A 13,782-nucleotide genomic window follows, 5' to 3' on the forward strand; every position below is an offset into this window, starting at 1 on the left:
AAACACCAACCCATGGTTTCCCCACACTGCAGCATGGCTGCTGGATATTCAGCAGGCTTACTCACTCATTTCAGAATGTAGACTCCCGGTTCCACCAAGTGCATGGTCCTTGTGGATTTAGCAGACCCTGTCCAGCTGGTGCATTTGTGGCACTGGTGTTCTGGGTCACTTTCTGACTTTTATCTAGTATTTTTCATAGAGGCGTTTTTTTGCCCTGTCTCTCCTAGCTGCCATCTTCTTAATTCTCGAGGTAATCTTTTGAGAGTAAATAGAGGAAGGGTGTTGGATACTGTTAAAGGGTTGGAATTTCCATGAAAGTAGTAAGAAACATATTAAAGTATTATTGAATGGTGTTAAGGATATGTTTGAGATTAGGGTCCATTTATTGGTGGGTCTACCCTCCTGGGAAAAGGGAAACTACCTTATTGTGCACATTTTAGATTGAGTAGCTCACTCTATTACAGTTGCTTCCAGCCTGGATGTAGAAGTATAAGTAGATTGCCTGAATATACAGAGGGGACTGTTTTCAAGCTAACTCTACCAGGAGAGGAAGCCAGCTGAGTTGAATACTGGACAAGAGGGTAGCTGAAGTGAAGTTGCTGGGGGTTTACGCTGAATAGGGAAGTGTGACGCCATGATAAATTTGACAGATGGGGAGAAGGGGAGTGGTTGAAGGACTAGAGGTCTTAGTGCAGGCAGATTAGGAGTGTGTATATGAGTACAGTAGACTGTGGTTAGAGTTTTGGATATTGGAGTTTAAGATTTCCAAGGTGTAGCAGTTCTGTGTAACAGCAAGTTCCCCAGGGTGTGGCAAAGGAACTCAAGTAGTAAACCAGAGACTACAGTCTGTAATAGACATCGAAACTTGGAACTAAGGTATTGGATGGTCTTTATCCTAAAAGCAGTGGGAAATCATGGAAAGGTTTTAAATAAGAAGTGATATGATGGAAGTCATAGTTTAAGATTTCCCTGCTTTGATGTGGAGGATGGATTGGTGAGGGGTAAGAGTAGAAGTGGGGAGACCAATTATCTTAGGTTGAGTTTTTCTAGAAGCAGATACCAAGACAAGGATTCTAGTGCAAGTAGTTTCTTTGCGAAATCATCCCAGGAAACCCAGGTGGGGGGTGGGGAAGAGAGATATGGAAGGGTAGGAGCAAATAATGAGTGAATTATGAAATGAGTGAATTATTAAATAAGTTAATGCTGTGGGTAACTAAAGCTTCATCTCACTGTGAAACTCTGGCAAATGGTGTAGAACACATTATGAGTCACCCCATGTAAGGGGCAAGGAAGCTGGGGTATTTAAACACCAACTCATGTTGGTCATTGATTGAGGGATTCTCTCAGAGGGTGTTAGTTTCTTGGTACTTCTCTCTGCCACATGCATGGGCAGAGTGGGATCCTGTGCTCAGAGAAAACTTTTTGGGGGAAAAGAAAAGGTAGTTTCCAGCAGAAGGAAGTCTGGCCAGCATTCACCCAAATAATAGTAAAGGCAAGGAGTTATGGGTGGGTATCAAAGAGGGTGTGCTACATCCTTTACAAGGCTATTATATTGGTCCAGGCAAGAGACAAAGGTGGCTTGGACTAGGATAGTAGTGATGAAGATGGACAAAAATGAAAGGATTTAAGAGAAGGATATATGCTATTTTGTGCAAATTAGTTTCATGCTCCCCATTTTGTTAACCATACTTGTAAAAGTTTTACATTTTTGATTCTCTTTTAAAGTTAATTGTAAGCCTAAAATATCTCAAGAAGGCAGGAATAGTCTACACTCTTACTCATCATGTAGGATACTAATTATTTAAAGGTGAAAATCTAAGGCAGTGCCTCTTAATAGAAATACTAATTTAAAATTTTCTAGTAGTCACATTAAAAAAGTTAAAAGAAATAGGTAAAATTAATTTTAATACTGCATCTTACTTAACTCAATACATTCAAAACACTATCATTTCAACATGAAATCAATATAAAAATTGAGATACTTTGCAAATCTTTTTCATACTGGGTTTTTTTTTTTTTTTTTTTTTTTTTTTTTTTTTTTTTTTTGGTACCAAATGACTTTATTTGAAGAATGGTACACATGAAATAACTTGGTGGATGTTGGTACAACTTACAGAAAAGGTAAAGGTAAACCCAACAGGCATGCAACTGCTGTGGTGACCACGGAAGTTACCCTGTGGCTCTGGGGAAGTCAGCATAAGGCTTAGCTCTCATCATCACTGTTTCCCAAAATGTTCTTCTCAAAGAGATACTCTGCCAAGCCAGAATCTGGGGCCCCCATCTTGCGCAAGTTGGTTACATAGTCACCCAATTCTTTGATGGACTTCACCTGCTCATTCAGGTAATGTGTTTCAATGAAGTCACACAAGTGGGGGTCGTTTTTGTCAGTGGCCAGTTTGTGCAGTTCCAGTAGTGACTGATTCACCCTTTTTCCCAAGTGTAATGCACACTCCATTGCATTCAGCCTGCTCTCCCAGTCATCTAGTTCTGGTTTCTTGATATCCTGAAGGAGGATTTGGCCACCATGTTGGTTTTGCAGCTTATACGTTTCTCAGTATGTTCCCTCTCATGAGATTGGTGAAGAAAATATTTGGCAAAGTTCTTCAAAGCCACATCATCATGGTCAAAGTAATAGGACATCTACAGGTAGATGTAAGAGGTGTAGAGCTCCAGGTTGATTTGGCGGTTGATAGCTGCCTCTGAGTCCTGGTTGTAGTTCTGGCGCACATGTGATGGGACATGGTCGTCATGGTGGGCAGTTGAGGAGAGGTGGAGGTGGCGGCTGCGCAGAGCTGGAGCAGTAGCAAAAGTCAGCTCGGAGTGTTGGGCCGATAGAGGTTGAGCGCCGGGCTCCATTCAAGCACTGTTGAAGCAGAAAACCATGGCGACTCTCTGTGAAGACTTCTGGCCCATACTAAGTTTTTGAAAACCAATGTGCATTTTATATTTACAGCACATCTCAATTTGGACTAGCCATGCCCCAAGTGCTCAATAGCTGTAATACTGGACAGCACAGGTCTAAGTTATAGTTTGTTTAAGTATGCTCTTATTTTACAGTGTGCTATAAATAGCCACTACTTGGAAGGAAGGTATTTTGCATTTTTGCATTAAATGTTAAAACTAAATGTAACAAGCAATATTAATATGATTTCTGACTTTCTAAAGAGGAGTTTCCTACACATGTATTTATTTTGTTGTTACCAAATCAAGAGAGAGATATAATTTTTAAACTTAGTATAGGTTTCTACTAATGAAAACTAGACAACTGAAGAGACAAGTTACTTAACACTATTTTGACCTTAAAATGTAGGAAGAGTGGCTTCCTGAAAATAAATATTTCTTATTGTTTGCCATTTGAACAGGAAGTCTCCTTTCGGTTTTTGACATTAGACTTAGCCTTTGTACCACTCTATTTTCATCTGTCCTCAGATCTGTTATTTATGTTCTCTAAATTCCAAAGTCCCCTATTTATCTTAAAGATCCTTTTAAAAAGCATATAGTTCACTAGACCTTTTGCTGTGGTATATACATCTAAATAAATGAAAATGGGACCACATTATGCATTCTTTTTGGTAAACTTTTTCATTTAATAATGTTATTAATGTTTTCCATGTCAATAAAACAATATATTAATTTATGAACATCTATATCATTATTTTAATGGCTTCTGGTACTCCATTGCAGGTTATTTTAAGGATTAAATGAGATAAAAATATGTGAATGTACCTGGCATATAGTAACTTTTAAAAACTGCAGAATATAAATGGTACTGAAGTTCAGATTTCACATAATCAGCCTGCTGGTGGACCTTTTCTCATCTCTCTTAGCTAGCCAGCCACCATCATGCAGCCACCTCCATATGGAATTGCATCCTATGTCAAGATCAGGAATCTTGTGTCTTAGATATCACTGTGGAAACCAGAAAGAATGTTGCTCAGGGACCAGCATAGAAAATGTGGGCCACAAAGACTTTCTCTGATGGCAAGTAATGGAATATTGAGGCTCTTTAGCAAAGGCAGATGTGTATAACACTGGGTCAAGAACTGGAAGACCAGGAGACCCCCAGAGATAAGAAAAACCGTTAACAGGTAGCTTCTCAGAGCAGAAAATTAATCCTCATCCCTGTGAAGTCCTTCATCATTTCTAGCACCCTGAAGGTGTTTGTTCCCTTCTTTATGGAACAAAACTCAGCTAATGACCTCCCACTTTAGTGAGATTATAAGAACATGAAGAACACTTCAGATTCCTATTTGAAAATATGTATTCCTCCTACTACATTTCTAGTTTTAAAATGCTCCCCTTTAACATTCTGAGAATTATTTTTGTAAATGATCTTGGCTGCAGTTCAAAACACAATAATGTTTGCTAGGCTCTGAACACCATTGTATGGAAGTGTTCTCAACTACACTGGGATACAGACATGTCCTTTAGGGGCCCAGCTTGCCTGGTGTCCCTCAAATCACATTAGGAGTCTCTAAGAGAGGAACTTTGAGGTCTATTATTAGCTCTCTTTTATACTATACCTGGGAAGGACACTCTGAGCTGTAAGTGCCAGCAGAAATGGAATCTGCTGGGAAGGAGGGCTGCCTATTTAGCATCTTATGGTGCTGCCCCAATGGCTTCTTCAACTAAGCCAACTGATGTTCCATTTCTCAACAGAGATAGCTGTAAATATTGAAATAGAGCATTGGTCATTAGGTCAACTATATTTACTGTATTCTGCTGGCACTATAGATAGTGAAGTAGGTATGGTTCACCTCGTGTGGAAATGACAAACTAGTGGGGAAAACAGGAGCTATTAGGCAAACAATGATGACTATGTTTCCTGATATAAAGGGGAACTTAACTTAGTCCAGAGAATCCTGGAGACTTCACTGAAGAAGTGACATTTGAGCTGAGACTTGAACTTAGGTGGGTAATAGGGATGGGGAGTGGCACTTCCAGCAAAAAGGAATACCTTGTGAGAAGGCTCCTGGTGTGTTTGAGAACTGAGGGAAGTTCAGTATGGCCAGAGGGCAGAGAGCTAGGGAGAGGGATGGAGTGGGAGGGGTGCATAGGGCTAGATCCTGTTGGGCTTTATAGACCATGTTAATTATTGTGTGTTTTATTTTAAGGGTGATGAGAAGGGGGAAGACATCATATTTGTGACTGTAATGTAGGGAATGCTTTGGAAAGGGACAATAGTGGAGACAGGACAGTATTGTGAGAGATAATGGTGACCTGATCAGGATATGTACTGTGAAGATATAGCAAAGGGGATGGGTTGGAGAAGCATTTTGGAGGAGGATTATGGGATATGGGCATGAGGAAGAGGGAGGAGTCAAAGGTGACTTTAAATTTCTGGCTTCTGCAACTGGCTGGCTGGTGGTATAGGTTGTTTAGATGAACAATAATTTAAATGAGAAGGAGGTTTGTGGAGGAAGATGATGTGTTCAGTTCTGCTCATGTTGAATTTGAAGTACCCATCAGACATCTGCTGGAGATGATGAGTAGACTGTTTGGTAATGGAGAAGAAATCAGCCCCCATAACAGGCAGAGTTGGTTATCATACAGATAAGAGTTATAGCAGACAAATTGCTTATCATCAGCCCTTGTATTTTACTTTCTTTGGACACAGTTTGTAGCTTCTTTCAAACACTTACTTTTTTTTTTTTTTTTTAATCTTCATTTTATTGAGATATATTCACATACCATGCAGTCATACAAAACAAATCGTACTTTCGATTGTTTACAATACCATTACATAGTGGTACATTCATCACCCAAATCAATCCCTGGCACCTTCATTAGCACACACACAAAAATAACAAGAATAATAATTAGAGTGAAAAAGAGCAATTGGAGTAAAAAAGAATACTGGGTACCTTTGTCTGTTTGTTTCCTTCCCCTATTTTTCTACTCATCCATCCATAAACTAGACAAAGTGGAGTGTGGTCCTTATGGCTTTCCCAATCCCATTGTCACCCCTCATAAGCTACATTTTTATACAACTGTCTTCGAGACTCATGGGTTCTGGGTTGTAGTTTGATAGTTTCAGGTATCCACCACCAGCTACCCCAATTCTTTAGAACCTAAAAAGGGTTGTCTAAAGTGTGCATAAGAGTGCCCACCAGAGTGAGCTCTCGGCTCCTTTTGGAATCTCTCTGCCACTGAAGCTTATTTCATTTCCTTTCACATCCCCCTTTTGGTCAAGAAGATGATCTCCGTCCCACGATGCCAGGTCTACATTCCTCCCCGGGAGTCGTATTCCACGTTGCCAGGGAGATTCACTCCCCTGGGTGTCTGATCCCACGTAGGGGGGAGGGCAGTGATTTCACCTTTCAAGTTGGCTTAGCTAGAGAGACAGGGCCACATCTGAGCAACAAAGAGGCATTCGGGAGGAGGCTCTTAGGCCCAACCATAGGGAGGCCTAGCCTCTCCTTTGCAGCAACCGTCTTCTCAAGGGTAAAACCTGTGGTAGAGGGCTCAGCCCATCAAACCACCAGTCCCCTATGTCTGTGGTCATGTTAGCAACCATGGAGGTGGGGTAGGCGAATACCCCTGCATTCTCCACAGGCTCCTCAAGGGGTCACTACATCTTTTTTTTTTTTTCTCCTTTGTTTTTCTTTTCTTTTTTTTTTTTTTTTTTTTAACTTTCCCTTCTTTTTTAAATCAACTGTATGAAAAAAAAAGTTAAAAAGAGAACAAACATACAATAAAAGAACATTTCAAAGAGACCATAACAAGGGAGTAAGAAAAAGACAACTAACCTAAGATAACTGCTTAACTTCCAACATGTTCCTACTTTGCCCCAAGAAAGTTACCTAATATAGCAACATTTCTGTGAACTTGCTCCTACTATATCCATCAGAAATTAACAGACCATAGTCATTCCTGGGCATCCCCAGAACGTTAAATAGCTTATCTGTTCTCTTGGATTATTGTTCCCCCTTCCTTAATTGCTCTCTATTGCTAGTTCCCCTACATTCTACATTATAAACCATTTGTTTTACACTTTTCAAAGTTCACATTAGTGGTAGCATATAATATTTCTCTTTTTGTGCCTGGCTTATTTCGCTCAGCATTATGTCTTCAAGGTTCATCCATGTTGTCATATGTTTCACGAGATCATTCCTTCTACTACTGCCGCGTAGTATTCCATCGTGTGTATATACCACATTTTATTTATCCACTCATCTGTTGAAGGACATTTGGGTTGTTTCCATCTCTTGGCAATTGTGAATAATGCTGCTATGAACATTGGCGTGCAGATATCTGTTCGTGTCACTGCTTTCCGATCTTCCGGGTATATACCGAGAAGTGCAATCGCTGGATCGAATGGTAACTCTATATCTAGTTTTCTAAGGAACTGCCAGACTGACTTCCAGAGTGGCTGAACCATTATACAGTCCCACCAACAATGAATAAGAGTTCCAATTTCTCCACATCCCCTCCAGCATTTGTAGTTTCCTGTTTGTTTAATGGCAGCCATTCTAATCGGTGTTAGATGGTATCTCATTGTGGTCTTAATTTGCATCTCTCTAATAGCTAGTGAAGCTGAACATTTTTTCATGTGTTTCTTGGCCATTTGTATTTCCTCTTCAGAGAACTGTCTTTTCACATCTTTTGCCCATTTTATAATTGGGCTGTCTGTACTATTGTCATTGAGTTGTAGGATTTCTTTATATATGCAAGATATCAGTCTTTTGTCAGATACATGGTTTCCAAAAATTTTTTCCCATTGAGTTGGCTGCCTCTTTACCTTTTTGAGAAATTCCTTTGAGGTGCAGAAACTTCTAAGCTTGAAGAGTTCCCATTTATCTATTTTCTCTTTTGTTGCTTGTGCTTTGGGTGTAAAGTCTAGGAAGTGGCCGCCTAATACAAGGTCTTGAAGATGTTTTCCTACATTATCTTCTAGGAGTTTTATGGTACTTTCTTTTATATTGAGATCTTTGGTCCATTTTGAGTTAATTTTTGTGTAGGGGGTGAGGTAGGGGTCCTCTTTCATTCTTTTGGATATGGATATCCAACTCTCCCAGCCCCATTTGTTGAAAAGACCATTATGACTCAGTTCAGTGACTTTGGGGGCCTTATCAAAGATCAGTCGGCCATAGATCTGAGGGTCTATCTCCGAATTCTCAATTCGATTCCATTGATGTATATGTCTATCTTTGTGCCAGTACCATGCTGTTTTGGCAATTGTGGCTTTATAATAAGCTTCAAAGTCAGGGAGTGTAAGTCCTCCCACTTCGTTTTTTCTTTTTTAGAGTGTCTTTAGCAATTCGAGGCATCTTCCCTTTCCAAATAAATTTGATAACTAGCTTTTCCAAGTCTGCAAAGTAGGTTGTTGGAATTTTGATTGGGATTGCATTGAATCTGTAGATGAGTTTGATTGGAATTGACATCTTAATGACATTTAGCCTTCCTATCCATGAACATGGAATATTTTTCCATCTTTTAAGGTCCCCTTCTATTCTTTAGTAGAGTTATGTAGTTTTCTTTGTATAGGTCTTTTACATCTTTGGTTAAGTTTATTCCTAGGTACTTGATTTTTTTAGTTGCTATTGAAAATGGTATCTTTTTCTTGAGTGTCTCTTCAGTTTGTTCATTTCCAGCATATAGAAACATTACTGACTTATGTGCATTAACCTTGTATCCCGCTACTTTGCTAAATTTGTTTATTAGCTCTAGTAGGTGTATCGTTGATTTCTCAGGGTTTTCTAGATATAAGATCATATCATCTGCAAACAATGACAGTTTTACTTCTTCTTTTCCAATTTGGATGCCTTTTATTTCTTTGTTTTGCCGGATTGCCCTGGCTAGCACTTCCAGCACAATGTTGAATAACAGTGGTGACAGCGGGCATCCTTGTCTTGTTCCTGATCTTAGAGGGAAGGCTTTCAGTCTCTCACCATTGAGTACTATGCTGGCTGTGGGTTTTTCAAAACACTTACTTTTGACAGCCTCAGAAATTAGCTCTCAAAATTTGCTAAATTATGCTTCAATAGCTTTTTTATGGTTAACACTGCAAAATATTTCATGAAGTAACAATTTCCTTAGTCACTTTGACTTGTGACTTAATGAGCCTAAAGAGATTGCCTAATACTATTACCCTCTTGTTGAGAATAAAACTGCTCTTCTTATTTCCCTTCTGCATGCCAAACTTTAGTAGAAGAAGAAGACTTATGCTAAAAATGAAGTCACTGGTTTTATTTTCTACAACAAATAAAAGTCTGGAGCTGTTGAACTCCAATGTAGAGGTTGAACAGAGGGGGATTCCAGGGCAGCACCAAATCCCAGGTAGTAGCATGAGGCTTGGTGGCTTCTTAGCAGGAGCAGAGGTGTCAAAGGTAAATGGGGAGCAGAAGCAGTGTCAGGAGGCTAAGTATGCTCTGGCAGCAGGGTCAACGACTGTGGTGTCCTTGGGACAAAGGTTGTGCTCTGGAGCAGTTGGAAGCAGGCTGATGCTCCGGCAGTGGTCAGGAGAGAGAATTAGAAGGAGACAGAAGTCTGCCCTGAGTGTCCGGCTCCACATTACATCAAGGCCAAGGAGAAGATGCCACCTTGATTAAAAGTAAGCAAAAGAGAGGACCTAAGATGGCAGCATAGAGAGGAGTGGAAGCTAAGTAGTCCCCCTGGAACAACTAAAAAAACCCAGAAACAACTAGCAAATAGTCCAGAATAACTTCAGGGGGACAGTCGTGACCGTCCACTCATCATACACCAACCTGAATTGGGAGGAATGCCCGAGATCACAGTATAAAATCTGTAAGTAAAACCTGCGGATCCAGGTCGCAAGACCCCCTCCCCCATAGCCTGAGCTGCAAAGCCTCGTGGTGCCAGAGAGAAGCTTTCTCCCAGCGAGCGAATATAGCTCAGCTGAGCTCCAACTAGGGTTTTAATTAGCAAATGTGAACTGCTCACTACAAGTTACGAATCCCCAACAAGTAGACAGAGGCTTTGGGTGATGATTAACCTTGGAAAGCCGGAGGGTAACCTCGGACTAGCTCTGTTCCTTTTCAACTCAGTGAAGAAATCCTTGGTCATTTTCAGGTCTCAGTTCTGTGACCCAGACAAGGATGTGGCACAGGCAGAGAGAGACCACTGAAATGCTAATGACCCCCCCCCCCAGGGCATCTATCTTCTCTAAGAGGAAAGGGGTAGGGCCCAGCTCTACTATCTGCCTTTCATTCAGAACTTACACCAGTCAAGAATTATAGGCTAATCTTTGCATCAAGTAGAGAGCGCCCCTGCACAGCCCGGTGGCCTGGGGCTTCCCTTGAGGGATGATGTGCACTAGTGATGTAGCACAGCCTTCCCGCAGCAGAGGTCCTGGAAGATCACAGCTGAGAAGGGGGGCCCGCTTGGAAAACCCACGGACACTACGTCAATGCCGGTGGTTTGTGGGTCAGTGACAGAGAAAATCTGGGGCAAAACTGAAATGAAGGCTTAGACCCTTGCAACAGCCTTGAGTCTCTGGGAACACCTGGGAAGTTTGAATATTAAAGCGGCCCTGCCTCCCTGAGCACCCAGACACACGCACCACGTTCAGGGTGGACAGCTCCAACAACACACCCAAACTGAGTTCACCAACTGAACCCCACAAAAATCATTTCCCCACACACCACAGAGACAGAGTTGGGGAGAACTGACTTGAGGGGTATAGGTGACTCGCAGATGCCATCTGCTGGTTAGTTGGAGAAAGTGTACGCCACCAACTTGTATTTCTGAAAAATTAGATTGGTATTTTTTCTTTTTACACTTGAAAGAACCCTATCAAGCAAAGCAAATGCCAAGAGGCCAAAAACAACAGAAATCTTCATGCATATGATAAAACCAGATGATATGGAGAACCCGATCCCAAACACCCAAATCAGAATATCAGAAGAGACACAGTACTTGGCACAATTAATCAAACAATCACAATCAAGGAACGAAAAAAACATGGCACAGGATATAAAAGACATGAAGAAGACCATGGAACAGGATAAAAGGGACATAAAGAAGACTCTAGAAGAGCATAAAGAAGAAATTGCAAGATTAAATAAAAAATAGAAGATCTTATGGAAATAAATTGTTGGCCAAATTAAAAAGACTCTGGATACTCATAATACAAGATTAGAGGAAGTTGAACAACGACTCAGTGTCCTAGAGGTCCACAGATCAGAAAATGAAAGAACAAAAGAAAGAATGGAGAAAAAAATCGAAAAAATCTTAAGGATCTCAGGGATAAAATAAAACGTCCAAATTTAAGACTCATTGGTGTCCCAGAAGGGGAGACAAGGGTAAAGGTCTAGAAAGAGTATTCTAAGAAATTGTTGGGGAAAACTTCCCAAACCTTCTACACAATATAAATACACAAAGCATAAATGCCCAGCAAACTCCAAATAGAATAAATCCAAATAAACACACTTCAAGACATATTCTGATCAGACTGTCAAATACTGAAGAGAAGGAGCAAGTTCTGAAAGCAGCAAGAGAAAAGCAATTCACCACATATGAAGGAAACAACATAACGCTAAGTAGAGACTAATCAGTGGCCACCATGGAGGCGAGAAGGCAGTGGCATGACATTTAAAACTCTGAGAGAGAAAAATTTCCAACCAAGAATATTTTATCCAGCAAAACTCTCCTTCAAATTTGAGGGAGAGCTTAAATTTTTCACAGACAAACAAATGCTGAGAGATTTTGCTAATAAAAAGACCTGCCCTACTTCAGATACTAAAGGGAGCCCTACCGACAGAAATAAAGAAAGGAGAAAGAGATATAGAGAATTTTAACAGACATATATAGAACCTTACATCCCAAATCACCAGGACACTCATTTTTCTCTAGTGATCACGGATCTTTCTCCAGAATGGTCCATATGCTGGGACATAAAACAAGCCTCAATAAATTAAAAAACAAACAAACAAGAAAACAAAAAAACAATTGAACATATTCAAAGCACAATCTCTGACCACAATGAAATACAAATAGAAGTCAATAATTTTTGAATTGTAGCTCCACTATTTACTTCCTACATGATACAAAATACACAAACTCTAATGACCAATCAGTGGTTTTGAACTCAGTGTAAAATATGTAATTTTTGACAAGAACCGTATAAAAGTGGGGGGAATGGAGGAGTATAGGTACATAGTTTATGTGTCCTATTGAAATTAAGTTGGTATCAAAGAAAAACAAGATTGTTATGGATTTAAAAGTTTGATTTTAAGCCCCACAGTAAACAGAAAGAAATTATCTGAGAATATGACCTAGAGATGAAAAGTAGAATATGGGTTAAGAGAAAGGGGGGAAGGGGCAATGGGGAGTTAAGAAATGAGTGTAGGGTTGCTGTTTGAGGTGAAGGGAAATTTCTAGTAATAGATGGTGGGAAGGTGATAGCATTGCAACATTCTAAATGTGATTAATCCCACTAATGGAAGGCTAGGGAGGCGGTGGAATCGGAAGATTTAGGCTGTATATATGTTTCCACAATTGAGGAAAAAAAAAAAAAAGAAAAGACAGTCTAAGTAGATGACAATTGAATGCCAAGAATGACCCTGGATGGGATCTGAGGATGGAGGACAGGAGGCTCAAAGGAACACAGTTGAGACATAAGGAAAAGGAAATATAGAATGTAAGCTTTGTATCATTGTTGAATCTCTCGTACTTCTTATGCATAAAAGAATGTTCTTGTTCATGGGAATGGTATATGTGAATTATAGTGTTTATTCAAGGATGTGTGCAGCTAGCTCATATGTTCAGAAGACAGAGCAATAGATGATGGATGATAGGTAGGAAGAGAGGGAGGGAGGGAGGGAAAGAAATAGCACTGTGACAACATGTTAAAGTTAGTGGATTGGGGTATCGGGGGAGGGGGGTCAGGGAATGCTGGAGTTCTCTGTATGGGGTTTGTATTGTTTTTGCAACTGTTTCCTATAACTTTGAATTTATTTCAAAATAAAATTAAACAAAAAAAAAAGGTAAGCAAAAGGGATTAGGGTGACTAACCTTCCTAGTTTGCCTGGGACCAGGATTTTAGTTTTAAAACTGAGAAAGTCTCCCAGAAAACTGGGATAAGTTGGTAACCCTATGAAAAGATACCATAAACATATGGCTATATATTATTATGGGCCACTTCAGTGGTACCAGAAAGAGCAACGTCAGTGTAATAGCAAATGAAACTGTACAACTGACTCACTCACTTCTTAAAAGGACTTGCTACAATTAGCTTAATGTTTATTATAAACTAAATATATTATTTTTTAGCAAATTAGAGATCATTTAGAGTAACTAAATGTTCATTTGGTATGGGACACGTCCTAGTTTATTTCTGTTTGTCCCACATTATTATTATTATTATATTTTAATTTTATCTTCATTTTATTGTGATATATTCACATACCATGCAGTCATATCAAAACAAATTCGTACATTCAATTGTTCACAGTACCATTACATAGTTGTACATTCATCACCTAAATCAATCCCTGACACCTTCATTAGCACACACACAAAAATAACAAGAATAATAATTAAAGTGAAAAAGAGCATTGAAGTAAAAAAGAACACTGGGTACCTTTGTCTGTTTGTTTTCCTTCCCCTATTTTTCTACTCATTCATCCATAAACTAGACAAAGGGGAGTGTGGTCCTTATTGCTTTCCCAATCCCCATTGTCACCCCCTCATAAGCTACATTTTCTACAACTGTCTTCGAGATTCATGGGTTCTGGGTTGTACTTTGATAGTTTCAGGTATCCACCACCAGCTACCCCAATTCTTTAGAACCTAAAAAGGGTTGTCTAAAGTGTGCATAAG

General features: G+C 39.8%; 1 protein-coding gene and 1 pseudogene across 2 annotated transcripts in view; one reads left to right on the forward strand and one right to left on the reverse strand.

Moving 5' to 3' along the window:
* NUBPL (nucleotide binding protein like) overlaps positions 1–13,782 on the forward strand; it is a 626,527-nt gene that overhangs the window by 47,465 nt on the left and 565,280 nt on the right. The window lies entirely within an intron of this gene.
* Positions 2,204–2,913, reverse strand: LOC119532995 (annotated as a pseudogene).

This window comes from Choloepus didactylus, chromosome 4 (genome assembly GCF_015220235.1).
Source record: "Choloepus didactylus isolate mChoDid1 chromosome 4, mChoDid1.pri, whole genome shotgun sequence".
Lineage (NCBI taxonomy): Eukaryota > Metazoa > Chordata > Mammalia > Pilosa > Megalonychidae > Choloepus > Choloepus didactylus.